General features: G+C 48.4%; 1 protein-coding gene across 4 annotated transcripts in view; it reads left to right on the forward strand.

Moving 5' to 3' along the window:
* The window catches only part of LOC149359252 (neprilysin-1-like), a 114993-nt gene that overhangs the window by 86334 nt on the left and 11001 nt on the right, over positions 1-17658 (forward strand). The gene's annotated exons all lie outside the window — the stretch shown is intronic.

Below are 17658 nucleotides of genomic sequence, written 5' to 3' on the forward strand. Positions count from 1 at the left end.
CTGGCCAACTAAAATTGAATAGTTAACTTTTTAACTATGACTGTTAGGCTCTTTGAATACTGAGAGGCTGTAGCCCACTGTAAGTAATATCTATATAAGTCCTTAGAATTTCGAAAATGCGCTTACCCTCAGCCCTGTGCTCTAAAAATTTAGGCTATTTTGATGAGTTGTGTGCACTGGAGAGGTTGCTTTGCCTGCAAGCTTCTCGAAAGCACATGTATTTTGGCGCGATGTAGGCAGAATTTGAGGAGCCACAGCACCGAGGTTAACCGCGTTTTCTAAATTCTAAAAACTGATATGAATATTACAGGCGTGGGCTACACGCCTGGTAATAATTAAGAAACCAACAGTAATGGTAAAAAAGTTAACTAAAAGTTAACACCCTGGAAAAGGGTCTTTAATTAAAATAAAGTGAAGTGAAGTGAAGTGAACCACTTGCAGCCGGTGGGATCCGAACGCACGACCTCCTAAACGTTTGGTTTATTGGGGTTTAACGTCCCAAAGCAACTCAGGCTATGAGGGACGCCGTAGTGAAGGCCCCCAAGGAAATTTCGACCACCTGGGGTTCCTTAGCGTGCACTGACATCGCACAGTACAGGGGCCTCTAGAATTTCGCCTTCACTGAAATTCGGCCGCCGCGGCCGGGATCGAATTCGCGTCTTTTGGGCCAGTAGCCGAGCGCCGTAACCACTGAGCCACCGCGGTGGGGTGACCTCCTAAACGGATGGTTATTTCAGAATATTTGAAAATACAGCGTTGCACTAGACCTGTCTAACAAATGATGCACTGAAATTTTTTTCTAAATTATTCTGTAGGGATACATTATTACCTCCTGCGCAGCACTCCTATGCGCGTGCAACGGCATGCCCGCTTCTGTTCATACACTGCGAAGGCATTCATTCACTGCCACAACGATTTTAAATGCACAGGGGCATCACAGGGCGTCGTTAGTGTAGGCGGGGCTTGACGCAATGATGTCATTAAGACATCTAGTCAGTAGCCGCTGTTTGGGTTCCGGCTTCTACAGCGTACTTTTAAAACTTTTGTTTCAAGTTAGGCAGTGTCAGGAATAAGAAGCGATAAGAGAGGTTTAAAATCCTAACGCACCTGTAAACACCCCCCCTGGAACAAGCATAACATGTACACTAATTTTGTGCGGTGCCCTCAGCCTTTTGCACTGGAAAACGTACCCCTTTGCCAAAAAATAACCACTCAATGGGCTTCGCTTCTAAGCCGTATAGTGGAGCTGGTGCTACACCCATAAAGACCAAAAGGCGTCGAAAGGTAAGGAGAAGGGTTCTCTTTGCGTTATGAGACAATACGTTCTCTATAAAAGGCGCATTTTCGGTTAGAAATTGGCTGCAGGTGCAAGAATCAGGTAAAATCGGCTTTTACCCAACATCATCCCACCAACTATCATCCCACCAACTATCATCCCACCAACATCATCCCACCATAACCCAACAACTATACAGTATTCGGTGTTTTGAGGTGTGAAAGCTGGCACGCTGTCTGGTAACCGGTTCACTGGCCGAACTATTGACTTTTTACTTTTGAGAGCCACAGTGCGAGTTATGAAGCGTGTTGTATCAGGCCCCGGATTAATTTTGTGCAGTCAGAGGGGTAGTGCACCGAATTTTATCATAAGCGGGCGCTTTTCCATTTGACCTAAGCAAAAACCTGATCTTTGGTCGAGGTGGGCAGTGCTCATTCCGGTAATCATAGACGCTGATTTCACGGATCGCACCGAACCTTTGCTAATCACTGAAGACGATGGAGTAAGTATGTTCATCGAAAGGCATGCAAAGGTATACGAGAAGGCAAGACATCGACTTACACATGCCTTCGCAAACACGCGCTTTGTGAGGTTCAAGCACTCAAGTGCAACACAGCATACTTATCTACAGCCTCAATGTCGGGGTATCAGCGCGGCCCTTTACGATGAGAACGTCTTTAGAGTAAACACAGCGCTGCTGGGGATATTTTCTTTTGTTTTGTCTGGGTTATCCGGTCACTCTGCTGGGTCCGTATCTGGGCATTATACCCGTGTGTGTCATAATTCTGACTCATAATGAGCGCCCGAGTCTGACACGGCTGGAAATTATCTGTAGATAGTTTCGTGCACTGCAGAGAATAAAATGGGGTTAGCTAATCATGAAATGATGTGGATAATTTCCTCTGTCAGAAGAGTTTAAATCACTAACTTGTTTAGAAATTTTGGCACATATAGAACCTATGCACAGGAAGAAAAGGAACGCTGCTAAGAGTTAACCAACCTGCCCGTCGGGCTTGATTGTGTTTGCCTTTAGCGCTCATTTAGCCGTGAATAATTTTTCGATAAGCAAAAGTTGTAGTGTCTGCAATATGTTTAAGCTGCAAAGAAACTATAGATGTTGACCCCCTTCTTTTAGTTGGCAAGGCAAATATTAATCAAGATAGAAAAAGTTTGCCCAGTTCAAGGCCCTGATACAGAAATACCCTTGTTTCAATGAAAAATAGGCTTCAGAATTTCTACGGCATTTCCCCTGAAGTCAAAAACCTGTTGTGGCATTTTGTCATTAAAAAAATATAGCAGGCAAAGAGTTCTGTTCAATGCTTACGATATGACCAAAGCGCGGTTTATGTCCTTTCGGTTACTGCTCCATTTAGACGATGTTGTAGTGATATTGATAGTAAGCGTACGTGTATGCGTTTTTGAACGCATGGATGCGTTTTCTTGTGTTTTTCTTGTATTAAGTGAGCCATTGAATTAATACAGTAAAAAAGAAAAACACTGCTCTGCCATAATATCTGCGACAGCCTCTTTACTCGTAGTCCCCCATTCCTAAAGTTATTGACTGATATGCGGCGACGGCAAGCAGGAAGAATTTTTATAATGTTTTTAAACTCTGTAAAAAGGAAGTAGAAGAATTACGTTTGGCTCCCTAACTGCGTTCAGGGCTTGAACTGCTTGTTTATCAATGCTCGCGCACATATACCTGTAGCATCAAGTGAAAAACACGAGAAACGCAGAAAATACCTCAGTAAGCTAAAAAAAAAAACAGGCAGACATAATAATATGACGCAAACCTTTTTAGGGACTCGGTTGCCAGCAAGATCAATCACTATACAATTCAAATTAGAATGAACACAACGCTGAAAACGTACAGAACAAATGCACGCGGACGAAATAGAGCCAAGCGTTTAAAAGAGTATGAAAAGCAGGAACAAAAGCAGAAACAGTGCTCCAGCAGTATTTCAAGGTTTCAGCATCACTAATCACACATGAATGCACGAGAATCTTCATTTTAGTGTAAAGATATCTAACAGCGTACATTGTTGCAAGGAATTTCATGTATCTATTGTTCTCAGTGAAAAAAAGGAATGAGTCAACTCGGGCCATTACTGGCATAAAATCGTCCTTGCCCGAACCTCTTTTGCTACGATATTGGGATCGATTGTATATAGGCCTATAGACTCAACTGCAGTTGCGCAATGAGTTAACGTCAAAATGGCGTTAGCGGAGCTATTTTCGCTATTTTTTTAAAACTGACAAGCAACGCAGAACTATTGCACAGCAACCAGACGCCACACAACGCTCTGCATGGGTCATCTCTTTATGTCCAATACGTCCACGCTGCCTGGCTCAATATCAATCTGGCAATATATCCCTCTTCTGCCAATAAAGGTATATGTCAGTCATCGTATCCACTAACTGATAAGTGAGATTAGAAGTGATGGCACTTCTAGGAACATATAGTCTTTTATCGGTGTGACATTTTCGATACTGATTGCGCATCACCCTCTGTATGCCATCCTAGAAGACATTATAGCGTTACATAATACGAGGACCTTTTTTTTTTCCCCAGAAGCAAGTTTTGATCTTCTTCGTGTGAAGCGAAGCTTAGTTTTAGCTGATATAACGTCTTAGAAAAGCCTCCAGTCTGCCATCATTGTGTGGTATGGCAGGCGCACGGACAGCCGCATTTGTGATCCCGGGACAAAAAACTTTATTATATCTTCGGTTTATTAGATACATAAGAAGGGGTGCGGGAGCCCGACGAAACTTGGCGGCTCCCGGCGACAGCTGGGAAGGCACTCTGCTAAAACTATGAACGGAATTCAATGCATTCAAATTCCGGCTTTGAGACAGGAGCACTATACTTGTAGAGTCACTGTAGAGTCACTATACTATACTTGTAGAGTCACCGCTTCGGCACGCGCAATGAAGTCGAAGCGGTGAGCAAGCGCCAGGGGGAACGCTTGGACCTCGGCCTCGGCCGTACGCTGCCACCGCCGCTCTGCCGCTATCATCTCTTCGGCAGCCTTGAAATAAACGCGACCGCGGTCGCCACCTGGGAGACCTCAACATCGACCTCTACATACTCATAACTGCGGGTGATGGTAGTAACATAGGTTAAGCTAGTTTCTCTAGTCAGTAAAAATCGTGGCCGAAGCGGTCAGCATCTTGCCCAGCGTCAAGACCTGCGCTTTCCTATTCTTATCTTCGCCCCTGATAGAACGAAGGGTCGGCACTTCATCCTTTTCCTCATCCTACACCCCCTTGTAGGTTGTTTATCTTTCGCTTGACAGTGTTTATCGCGTGGTGGTCCTTTTTTGTGTGTGCATAGTGCACATACGTCTTCTTACTTTCAGACTTTAATTTTATGACACTATAGGCCTTCAGGGGGCATAATTATTGTTTTATTTTCTATTAGCGTGCTTATGTAACACCTTCAGGCCCTTAAGGTGGTAATAAATAAAATTAAAGGAAAGATTGCTCAGCTTCAGTGATTTTACTCTCATGGTGGTGGTGGTGGTGGAAAACATTTATTTACAGATAAACTTCGGGAGGTGAGGTATGAGCTGACCCAAAGGGGGCCAGCCCTCACAAGTACTAGGTGGAGGTCCCTAGTTCGGGTCCCCAGTGGCGTCGGCCGCTGCCCGGGCTCGCGCGACCAAGGCCCGTTGGGCCTGCAGGTCAGAGCAGCCGAGCAGGGTCGCCTCCCAGTCCTCCCGGGTTGGGTTGGGGTGAGGGGGGATAGCAGGGTTGGAGGGGCAGGCCCACACCATGTGGTAGATGTCCGAAGACTTCTCCGCACAGTGCGGACAGCTGCCAGAGAAAGAAGGGTAAAAGTGTTTTAGAGCTGCCGGGCACAGCAAAGTATTTGTATATAGGCGAAGCAGAAGCCGCTCCTCCGCCTTTGAGAGACCTTTACACGGGCGGGGATAAAGACTATGGCCAGATTGATAAAGTAAAGAAATGTCTTTAAACGAGTAAGCTGGAGTGAATTCGAGTTCCTGATCGTCGGGGTCGGAGGGGAATGTCCGGTGAGAGAGCGCGCGGGCGGCGGCGTCAGCTGCCTCATTTCCCTCAAGGCCCATGTGAGCAGGAGCCCAAACGATACGCCGGTGAGCGGGGTCCCCGGTATAGACACTGTTTTGGAGAATGCGGTACGCTAGATACGGTACCCAGCCCTGCTCGACGTTCCGACATGCCCCTCGCGAGTCGGAAATAATTGTTTTTGAATTGGAATGAGATGCAGCCAAAGCAATGGCGACCTCCTCCGCGTGTGTTATGTCACGGGCTCGGAAAGTAAGGCCGTTCACTGTTTTGGATTCGTGGACGACTGCGGCCGTGAACCATCCCCCATGGTGGGGGCCGGAGGCATCCACGTAGAATACGCCGGGTTTCGATCCATAGTGGCGGGCCAGGGCTTCCGCCCGCGCCAGGCGCCGGCCATTATGGTCCTCACGGTTCATGTTCGCGGGAAGAGGGCGCACGTGGAGGGCGCATCTCCACTGGGATGGAATACGTACGCGCTCTTCCATGAGAGTGGTGTGTTGGATGTGTAGTCGGGCTAGAAGGCGGCGACCCGACGATGTCTTCGAGAGACGTGTGTATTGGTTGGTCAAGTGAGCTTCCCGGAGCTCCCGAAATGTGTTCACCATGCCCAGCCCCAGGAGGCGCTTGTTGGAGGTGGTCACGGGGAGGTCCAGAGCCCGCTTAATAATTTTGCGGAGGATGACTTCGAGTGAATCCTCGTCTTGCTTCCGCAGGTGGAGGTATGGAGTCGAATATAGAATTCGACTGGTTACAAATGCATGCGCCAGCCGCAAGGCGTCCTTACATCGTAACCCCCCGCGCTTGTTAGAAACCCGGCGGACTAAGCGGCCCACCTGGTCCCCCACCTGACGGAGTTTGGCCAATGTTGTTTCTGACCGTCTGTCTTGATGTATAAAGAGCCCCAGTACCCGGACTTCGATTTCGTCAGGGATTGGACCTGTCTCAAGAGACAATGAAATTTTGGCTGTGCACTTTGGTGAGGGGCGTATGTGCACAAATTCAGACTTTTGGGTGGAGCATTGGAGGCCGCAGCGGCGAGCATAACGGTCCACTATGGTCGCCGCCTCCTGCAGGTTGGCCTCAATGTCTCTAAGGCAACCCTGTGTGGCCCACAGGGTGATGTCATCGGCGTACAGCGCTTGCTGTACACCGGTGACAGCGCCGCTGAAGCGTTCTCTGGCAAAGCATGCTTCGTCGGAATTGGGATCTGTTGTCGTGTAGTAGAAGCTCGGGAGTAGCCTGCTACTGAAACACATCGTGAGTAATGAAATTCTTTGGTACTTAATTAGGACTACGCTATATTCAGGCCTAAAAAAACAGAACCGAAACGAAGATATTTGCTCCACCTGTGACCGGAAGTAGAAGTGAACGTTAAATGGCGGGTGATTAAGGCGGAGTCGGCATTCCCATTGCATGCAATGATTGCGTCGCTAGTGATTGCCGTCGCCAAAAAAATTTTCGTTATGAAGTTGTAGCATTTTTTTTCATACCTCTCACGCATGACGCGTTCCACGAGCAACATTATAGCTCGGCACAAACAATAACAGCTCAATCTAGACTGCATCGACGCCGCCCACGAGGGTTATAATTTAAGATCGCCAAATGAGTTATGCATCTCTTATTCTAGCTCTTATCATAGTTCTCTTATGAGAGCTTTCCCTCTATGTTATAAACGGTATGCAGTCGCGAGGCTGCGCCACGACAACGGTCGGCGCTGGTGGTGACGCTGCGGCCGGAGGTGCGTCGCACGGCATAGTGATGGATCCAAGCTGACGGCCGCTGAAAATGTTCAGGGCGAGGTCCTGGTGTAGTAGTATTCAGCACCTCCACCAAATATTACGGGGGTTAGTTCAGCAGCAGGCGCGAAAAGCCGCAGTCAGGGAGCACACAACAACCAGATAACACCAGTACTAGCTGCTGGTGTTATCTGGTTGTTAACACCAGTACTAGCTGCGATGACTGGTGAGGTCCCCACGGAATGGAAGCTGGCGAAAATTGTGCCTGTTTTGAAGCCCTGTAAGCAGCCAAGAAGCTACGCATCATTCCGGCCCATTGCCCTACTGAGCTGCGTTGGTAAGCTCATGGAGCGCATGATCTGCAAACGCATAACTTGGTTCCTAGAAAGCCGAAATGAGCTCCCCCAAGAAATGAACGGGTTCCGTCAAAACAGGTCCGCGACTGACAACATCATCTCCCTCGTCTCATCAATTGAGGAGTACCTTCATGCTGGGTACATCCCGACAGCCGTTTTCCTAGACATCAAGGCCGCCTTTGACTCTGTCTTTCACCATGCAATTCTCGCCGCCTTTGCCAGTCTTGGCCTTGGAGGAAAGCTATACAAATGGATTGGGCATTATTTGAAAGAACGGCAAATTTTTATGACCACTCCAAACGGTCCAACACGCTTTCACGCAGTAGAAAGGGGCGTACCACACCACAGGGAGCGGTGCTCAGCCCTCTCCTGTTCAATATTGCCCTTATACACCTAAGAAGAAACCTTCCGCGAGGGGTCCGTATAACAATTTATGCTGATGATATCTGCATCTGGACCGCATCACGCTCGCGCTATATCACCCAGCAACGTCTACAGAAAGCGCTATTGCACATTTCGATGTACCTGGCTTCCAGAGGTCTTCGTCTCTCGCCAGAAAAGAGTGTTGCAATGGCGTTTACAAGAAAAACGATGACCCGATATCCGCTGCTCCTAGGCGGACGATCGCTACCATATGTACGATCTCAGCGATTCCTGGGTGTTGTAATTGACTATAATCTGCCATGGACACCTCAGATCAAAAAACTCCGCGAGAGGATCACTGCAGCATCGCAAGTATTTAGGTTCATGGCGGGAACAAGGTGGGGTAGCAACTGCCGATCAATGCTTCTGCTTGAAAAAGCCTACGTTGAAGGAACCTTGCGCTACTGTCTAACAGTGTTTCAAAGATTATCTACATCAAGCAATAAGTCTCTCGTTGCCGCACGGAACAACTGCCTGCGAATATGCCTTGGCCTCCCAAAGGGTTCCTCTGCATCAGGAACAGTAGCGGAGGCAGGATGTCTCCCACTAGAGGTGATTGCCGCCCAGGAAACTATGCGTACTCATATCCGCCATGTTCTTCAAGGGAAGAAGCACTTCCTGCACCGTGTCCACCTAACTCACAGCAACTCTAGCTTTGGCCAGGCAGTGCAGCTCCTGCCCATCCCTACTATTAATCAGCCACAGAAACTACTACCTCTGGCCTTTCCTCCATGGACACTTTCTCCTCTAAAGGTGAAGAAGTTTGTTCCAGGTGTGAATGCAAAGAGCCGCATGCCACAGGCAGCGCTTCTGCAAACTACTCACGCCTACTTAACGGAGGAATATAGGCAGCACACCCATATCTTCACCGATGGTTCAACTACTAAAGAAACCTCTTCATGTGGCCTTTATGTGCCCTCAACAGGCCATGCCCTTTCTTACCGGCTTCAGCGGAGGACATCCTCTACGACAGCTGAGCTTCACGGCATTAAGGAAGCTGTTTCTTACATCCAGCGCCGAACCACCGACCGTTGGGTTATCTTCACCGATTCGAAAGCATCTCTCCAGATCCTGGCCAACCTGCTGAAGAAAACGAATCACCAGCCAGTTTCCCTGGACATCGGATATCTACATCATTTAGCTATTGCCGCAGGCCACTGCATAACATTTCAGTGGGTACCTGCTCACTGTGGCATTCAGGCTAATGAAAAAGCAGATGAAGCGGCCCGTGAGGGCCATCAACATCGGAGATACATTAGAACTTTTTTTACGAAATCTGATGCGTCCCAGGTGGCCAAAAGTTTTGCTTCCGAAGAAATGTATCGGCTTTGGGGTTTGCCGCAATATCAGTACCAATTTCTTCACTCAATCGACCCACATCTTAGATCAAGACTCTCACCCAGAATTCCTCGACATCTGGAAACACTTTATCATCGACTTCGTCTTAATGCTGCATATACAAACGGCTTACGATACCGTTTTAGACAAATGGACAGTCCGCACTGTGACAACTGTGCCGCGATAGAAACTGTGGAGCATATCTTGCCTGAGTGCCCTGCATATGCTAACGAGCGTGCGTACTATGAACATTGCATGCAGAAGCTCTGCTCAGTGCCCCTTACAATGGACAAAGTTTTAGGTCCCTTAGCCTGCCTTAGGCAACAGAGACCTGCAATGACTTTTCTATTCACATATTTAAAAGACATTGGACATCTCGATAAGCTTTAAATTCACTTGCACGTCACCTTCATGCATTCTTCATGCAGTGAACTTCGTCAGCCCATTTGACGGACTATGCACTCCATCACTCCATAGGTTACATCAATACTCGCCATTGCATCCTTAGTACCCATTTCATGGCCGCATTTTATCTTCGTTTTTTTTTACCTCTTCCACTCTGCTCTCCTGTCTTTATCTCCCAAATTCCCTTCCCTACGCAGAGTAGCATGCCAGCGATCTTTAAACGCCGGCTAAATTCTCTGCTCTTCATTAAAGAGTCTCTCTCTCTCTCCCTCTTTCTCTACTAGCTGCAGCGTCCTCGTCGTCGTCAACAGCACCACGACAGAACAACTTCATTTTCGCCTCGCGACTGTGTACCGTAACAATACTGTCGTCTTTTGTAGCGAAAGCTACATTCGCCACGGACTTGCGATTTCGCCGTGGCGGTGCTCCGAGGAGGCACAGAAACCGACCTTGAGCCCTTGCCTAGCAACCGCCGCAGCTGGCGGACGCCGCGCGCTCGCCGCGCCATCTGGCATGACGTCACACTGTGCGCCTCGCCGCGGAGCCGCCGCCGCCGTTTGGTATAACGTCACATCGCTTGCCTCGTCGTTGCGCTCGCCTCCGCTTTCACTGCTTATATCCTGGCATTGTCGAGCTAAGCCACTGCCAATTTTTATCAGTTATTTTAATTCCCGTGTTTTAACGCTGGACTGATTTGGTATAGTTTCGCGCTCGTGCTTTGTTCCTTGAGATTTTTTTTTAAATGCGTTCGCATCACTAACCTCATCTTCGCTAAGTCTGCCCGCCTGGTGTTGTGTGGTGCCACCTCCACCGTCCACAAACCTTACCAACCTCCACCCTGCGGCCTGCACCCTCTTAAAGGCCTCCAACTACTACCACCCACCATACAGAAGTATCCACTCATCAGGAGGCCATGGAGCAACGGAATGAAAAAGCGACGGCACAGTTAAATCCACATACGCCATGAGAAGGCGATCAGTGTAAAAGCGAAATGTGCAGCCAATGCTGCTAATGCAGGTTTTTCGCGTCACATGGTATGATCGCCTGTTGAAAAACAGAAAGAAACTCAGAAAAAAAAAATCCAACGATATGATTATGTCAGCAATGACCTTTCACTGGGTGCGGCCGATGGAGAGGCGCTATAGCTTCGAGCGTGCCAGGAAGCAGAGTGGGAGATGGGAAGGTACGGAAAGGACGAAGGGTGAATTTAGATTCCCGAAAACTCTGTTTCTACTAGATGAATTAAAAAAAAAATGGCTGAGGCTTAACTTGGTTAACCCTGGTCAGATGCGAAGCATATTGATGGCTAGGCTTGTTATGCGGGGCAAGAGCCACCGTCAGGCGTTCCGCCTTTTGCTCTTGCTCCTCTTTCTGTATCAGAAAGGAAACAAATAAATCAAATAAAAAAATACATGGCTTTCCTTGATTGAATACTTGATCATTTTAATACAACCACTAGAAGCCTTCGTCGTGGGGGAAGACAACGGCATGGCTACAGCGGAACGCCGACTAACCCCGAGACGTGCGTTGGGTGGGCGCCTGGATTGCCCGGTGGAGCGAGCGTTTCACCTACACCGAGTGTGAACGCGCGTTCGAAATGCGCGTGAATGCCGCTCGAGGACATTCCGGTGTCTGGGCGATGGCATCGTTCTCCCTCTCCCAGCGCGTGACGGCGATCTGTCGTGACGTCATGTGTCACGTGGTGTGTCACGTGGTATGTCACGTGGTGTGTCGTCACTGTACCATGTGGTCTGCACGGCGTGCAACCACAGCGACGGCGCGAGGTGGACCCTCATCTTCCTCTGTCGTGACGTCATGTGTCACGTGGTGTGCACGGCGCGTAACCACGGCGAAGGGCTGTAGTGTACCTCTAGTAATATGCTTCGCATAAAATTCCTGGTTGAGGAGATTCACAAAGCAGTGTCGTATGCAGTACTGAACGCATACCGCAATTGTTTCGAAATGTGTTTGAGTGCTCTGCGGAGCTTTAGCTCCTGTACTGTCATAAAGCACGAAACGGCTAGCACTTTCCGCCTTTCTCTGAATAGGAAGCAGCTACCAGAGCGCTGTTTTCCCCTTTGAGATGCCACAAAGCGATTCTTTCATTGTCTTGCCTGTAGTGACCGTAATGAGTAATCGCTCACTCGTGAGAACAGAGAAGTGATTGGAGCTGGAGACTATCTCACCGTCAGCAGTCGGACTCGCGTCACAGATAAAGCAGAGAAGATAGCACCTCACATTTTCAGGCAGGTTTATCGGCTATGCTTTCCCGACGTCACTGGCCGCGCTTCCGGTCATCTGCGTAGGATGCCTCATTGTGCATAAGCAGTCGTACTGATGGGACGTCGCTCCAAGTTACACCGAGTGAATATTGCAGAAGGTCACAGTTGCTTCTGCAGTTAAAGCGCGTGGTCGCGGAACATCTCTGCGAAGGAGACACGTGGCGAGTGGTTTGGACCTGTGCCTCACACTTGAGACTCTGGGTATGGCTTTCTTCTCCGTCTTCTACACTTATACGAGCTTCAGGAAGATAGGTTTTTCGAATGCAGCTGGCGAGATAAGGCGCGTTAAGGCCGCGGAATTCGCAGTCGTGAGTATGCGGGGATCCCGTCGGGGCTAAACGGTGCAATGGGGGCCTGAAGCTACAGCTGCGGTTTCACTGGCTTAGTTTGTAAGCCTTGGAACATGATCACATTAGCGTGCCGTCTCTTTCCAATATTATTTTATGTTGTGAGACATGAGGAATTTCTAGCCTCTCTATTATTTAACGCCTGGTTCACGAAGCTGCAGTGATTCTGTGAGAGTTAGGTTATTGATCTACAAGGGCGTGTGATTCACGGTAACTATTCGGAAACTTATTGCAAAGATGCCAGCCAACCACTGACCTAAACTATACGCGAAAAGCAATAGACACTCGGCCCTTCTAGACCACTAAAGTAATGCATGCCCTTCTCCGAGCTAGTCCCGTTCTGCCGCACAAGTTGGCGGTGCCATCTGAAAGCCAATATTCGTTCTGTAGAGTATTGAGTTTTTCAGTGCAGTGCATGGACACAAATGTGGCAGGAGCCCTCGTGCATGGCGGATTATGCAAACTGACTACAATGTATAAGGGACCTACGCTGTCGTCATTTGAGGGGGTGGTGCACGATAGTACTCGATGTCAGAAGCCCCGTCTCAAATGCGCCGCACCAGATGGCCCGTTGCTTTTGTTCCATTTTCAAAAGTCCCGCGTTGAGAAGCACCCCTACACCATTTATCTATTTCGTCGTGTCTGTTACCTCTCAAACACTGCGCGGTGAGCGAGAGTATGAGGCCTTTTAGTTCAAGGTAGCTGGTTAATAATATTATAATACTAGTGTAAATGTTTATTTACAGTAGTCAGCAACTCGCTGATATCTGTGTGGCTATACCCAACATAACGTCGCATTTTCTCATTAAATTCGTTCACGTCTTTTTGCAGTCGTTCTCCCAAGTACGACTTTTTGGCCCATTTGCGCGCATGGCTACCATTTGAGAGATGCAGCAGGCACACGCGACCGGCAGCTTCGTTTCTCTCGAGAGCGCCCGTGAGAGTAAAGACATTCGGGTGTGCTTGTCGATAACAGTTTTCTTCTTGCAAGTCAACACAAACAAATTCTTTTTCCGATGCAGTCTTTACAGCTGTTATTAAAGTAATTTGCTGCAGGTTACCTGTGCCACAGTGGTTTTGGAATTGGATGGTTAAAATTTTGAATATCCATTGTACTCACGCCATCCACCCGTTCTAGAAACAATGGATTAGGGCGGCGATTTCAGCTTTTTAAGCGGTGGATAATTTGAGGTTGCTCTATGCTAACCAGACAAAGTTAGGAGAGGTAAAATGTTAGCCTGAATTAACGACACCACCTGTAGTGACGTCGCACTGTTCGCAAGATACTGAGCAGGGTATAGTATGCAGGTATTTTCGTAAGAAGATTCTAGGCGGCGCTTTTGACGCGTGGTGGCAAATGCTGTCATCGCTTTTGATCCGCGGGAATAACAACGCGGGGCCTCCGCGACGGTTGTTTTGCACGCCCCTGGGGCTATATCTGCTAAAACCTATCTGAGGTGCTCTGTCCTGATTTAGATAAACTTGCATTGAAATTTTCGAGGGAGGTAGGCCTGATGCAAGGCCAACCGCATTTTGGTTTACGCCTACAAAAGCTGTGTACTGATACTAAAGCAAGAATTGTTTAGAAATTAAAAAAACTTCCAACTTCCGCTTGCTGCGGTGTTAAGCAGGAATTTCAATTACGGCCTGGAATGCGCACGAACGCGTGGCTGGCTTTCTCATATGAGAACGCTCCCCTGTGTCGGTACTACTGCAGTATATTTGTAAATTAGTGCATGGAACAAAGCAGAATATATCCTTCGGATGTCATGATTGGTGAAATTAAAATTCGTAATGTTATTTTACCTTTCATTTCTTTCTGTGTCTTGACATCTATTTATTTGTTGAGTTTAGCTAACTGATGTCATGCAGCCTCTAAACGAGCTCGAGATTCACGGTCGCCATAGGCGACGCGCAGTCAAGTGCGGAAAGATCAAAATTTTGCACGCTTGATGATGGCCATGTATCTGCGTTCGAAGCGCATTGAATTGGATATGTTTGAATGAAGCACAATCCAACGTGCCCGATAAAGAGGGGTTCATCTTAAATCTAAGTGCCGTTTCCGCAAATACATGCCCTTCACTACGGCAGACATTAGATCCGGCACTAGACAGGTATGAACGAGGGAGTGGATGAACAGTAGGGGAGATCGTACTGAAACAAAAGAGGTTATCGTTGTGTTTTGACGTGCTCTCAGTGAACCGTTCTGACGCGCACTTGAACGACAGGGTTGAGGTTGGGGCGTTATCGGTTCGGCGTCGTATAGGCTAGACCCCTTCCTCTGCGGCGCAGTATATCTGTCATTGGTCGGCGACATTAATTAAAGCAGCAGGGAAAACTCGCGTATATTGGAGTCAATAAAACTTAGCCGGTATTTTTTTCTTCCGAACGTTGATTTTCTGGCTTCGCGGATGAGCTTTTTTGTTTAAATCTGCTTCTGTTTCGAAAGCAACACTACGCGAGTCGCCGAGCCATTTCGTGGAGCTGAGGAAAGACCATACTGCGCATGCCCGAGGAGCAGTGACGTCACACGGCGCACAGATGGCGCGCCGCCGCCGTCGATGCGCTGGTGACTCAGAGGTGCCGCCGCCGAGCTCGCCAGTTGCGCATGCGCAGTAGCGGCGCATAGCTAGCGTGCCGGGGCCGCCGCCGCTGCCGCGCGCTCTCCATCGCTTCTCTCTCTCTCTCCTGGTTGCTTTCGAAATCCTCCAGGTTTGACCAGAGCTAAACCACTGCCATTTTTTTTTTTGAAAGCGCCATTTGCTCATTCAGTTACAACGAAGCCTATGTAAAGGAGGTTCCGCAACGGTTACAAGCGAAGCAACTGTTTTGAGTTTTATAAAAAGAAGTAGCTGGTTACCAAAAGCAGGACCATAACTGCATCAATGCAAAGGAAGATAAGAGGGGTAGGATCGGCGAAGGGCCTAGGCCGGTAGGTACGGCTAAGTCACGTCAGCATAGTGAAGGTAGGGTGCTGAGGGCGTTACTGGTGGGGGTGGTGGAGAGCGTCAGTGTCACCACCTGTCGGCTGCTACCGGAGTTTCCGCCAGAAGGCTCGAAACGTTACGTTGCCTAAGAAAAAACAAATGGCCAGGAGAGGGAGAGAGGCTGGTGCGCAAAAAAATAAAAAGAAGGCAGAAAGGCGCTGGCTTTAGATGACGGCCCGTGGTTCGTTTTATTGGTTATACCCATGCAGTTTCGGCTATCATCTGGGCCGAGCTGTGACGAGTCCGGAGAGAGAACAGGGAAAGAGAAATGCTTTACGCATAGTTTCGAGCTTCAATTATTTCGAGCAAGGCTTCAATAGAGCTTGGGCTGTGAAGAACGGCGGCATGACGTCATGCTGTCTCTTGCTGCGAAGAACGGCGGCATGACGTCAGCTCCCTAAATGTGGCGTTCAGTTCCTGAGCCCCAGGTCGTGAGATCGAGAGGCGTTCTTCACGTTTGTTGACGCAGTTTCTTCTGGGAAGCCCATATGCAGGAGCTTATCGGGGCAACTGCTGTGAGGCAAGGTTTAAGGTGTTTCCCTTTATGTTCGGCCTCCGGCGACGGGTCCAGCGGCGTCTTTGCTGAGATAAGGGAAGAAAAGAACTGATTGCTGTTCAAGATTCTTGTCGTCTTTTTGTCTGCCTTGTGAGCACTTAAACTTATTCGTGGCGCGGATAGCAAGGGACTTTCGTTCCAAGGCATGAAAACATTACTGACAATTTATTTATTTTTCGACTTTGTTATATTAAGCGGGCGCCGCATACACAACTGCACGATGATCCTAGATGCTGAAGTGCCATGAAGAACAGCACGAGAGCAAATAACATGCAACTAAATACAGCGAAGAACGCTTTCACGCAAAAGAGAGCTTTGATTGAAACCGGCCAGTTTCACTTAGAAGGTGAACCACTAGTGGGCTTGGACGAGACAGGCTCGTCATAAGCCGACTGTCGTTTCTGACTCATGACGAGTACAACTTGTCATGTGTTTTCTCGCACTCCGTGTCCATTTTAAGGCGAGTAGAGGTCGTCCAAAGCGTTTTTTGGTTTTCCGACAGATGGCAGCACTCGTAATAAATTACCGTTTTTTTTTTCTCCCATTTTCGCGAAAAGAAATGCGCTCGTTAGGGCCTTAAAGCGGTTATACCTGCTACACTGCATGTGTAAGGAAAACTGAGGTAGGGAAAATCCCGCAGGTAGAGAATGGTTGTAAATGAAAATTTACGCGGGAGAATAGTTGAAAAAATTCAGGGAGAACACTCAAGTGACCTTAGGTGCGCTTATGTGGAAGCCCTTCAGAGACCTTGCGCGGCAGAAGAGCAGTGGCGCCACCTGTGGCGTCATCAGTCACGCCACCCGTGACGTCGTCAGTCATACCACTCAGGACGTCATTGACGTCACATTTAAGTACAAATTTCGTGTTGTTATTACTAATTAAGCCTCGATTAATTATTACTTATTACTAATCAAGTCTCGTCTCTTACTAAATTGTTTTGCTAAATGGTTTGTTTAATGAGGTTTGAGTGACAGCTCGCGTGGACGGGCGGACACTTTCATCGGACACACTGGCAAGTCATTAGCCCATAAAGGCTTTCGCCTTAAAAAGAAACCGCAAGAAGGCTTAATCTATCCCAACTACGTATAAAAGAGCCAGATTTCAAAGCATATCGATGAAGCCAGCGCCACTAAGTCGTGAGGCGCGAGCCTACACACTTCCAGCAAGCTCGCCGAAAGCGCCTGACGCGCGTTTCCGCAACCTGGCTGTTTTCAAAACTCGGCAGGCGCGTGGCTGCGGGAGACGTCACTCGTCGTTCACGTCCGCATACCTGGAGCACTCGAGCGGCGCGCCGGCTTCCCGGGTAGTGGCGGCGGCTAATCGGGGCACGGCCGCTGTTTGCGCACGGTTCAAGTGTATCTCTGCTTGTGGAATGCATGAGTGGGCAACGTAGTGTACGCGGCTGCCGGGCGCCGCTGATTTGTAGCCATGCCCGACGTTTTAGTGCGGCTCAGTGCGTCGACGACATCGCATATTTTTTTCTTTTTGATGAAAGATGGGTTCCCGGGCCTGGCGAAAATCCTTCCTAGCCCAACTGGTTTATGGAACAATTTCCAGTCGGAACCAACCGGAACCCAGCTGGTTGCAACTGGAACCAACTGGAAATTGTTCAATAAACCAGTTGTCTGGGAAATATTTTCGCCAGGCCCGTAAACGAGGGGGAAATAAAGTTAGTCAATTACAAATGATCAAACGACCCCTGGGACCTCTTTGTGGCTAGTAATGATGCATACTTTGTTTTGAACAGCACACAGAGGGTGACGGATGAGAACGAGGAACACAGGAGTATAAGAGACTTTTCTTTCTTTCTGGTTCTCGTCTGTCGTTTTCTCTTCCGCGCCGACAAGAACATTTTTGAATAGGATGGAGTTTATGAGTGCAATTTTTTCATATATTGTAAGA

Source organism: Amblyomma mixtum, chromosome 2, assembly GCF_055824585.1.
Source record: "Amblyomma mixtum isolate Tamu chromosome 2, ASM5582458v1, whole genome shotgun sequence".
Classification (NCBI taxonomy): domain Eukaryota; kingdom Metazoa; phylum Arthropoda; class Arachnida; order Ixodida; family Ixodidae; genus Amblyomma; species Amblyomma mixtum.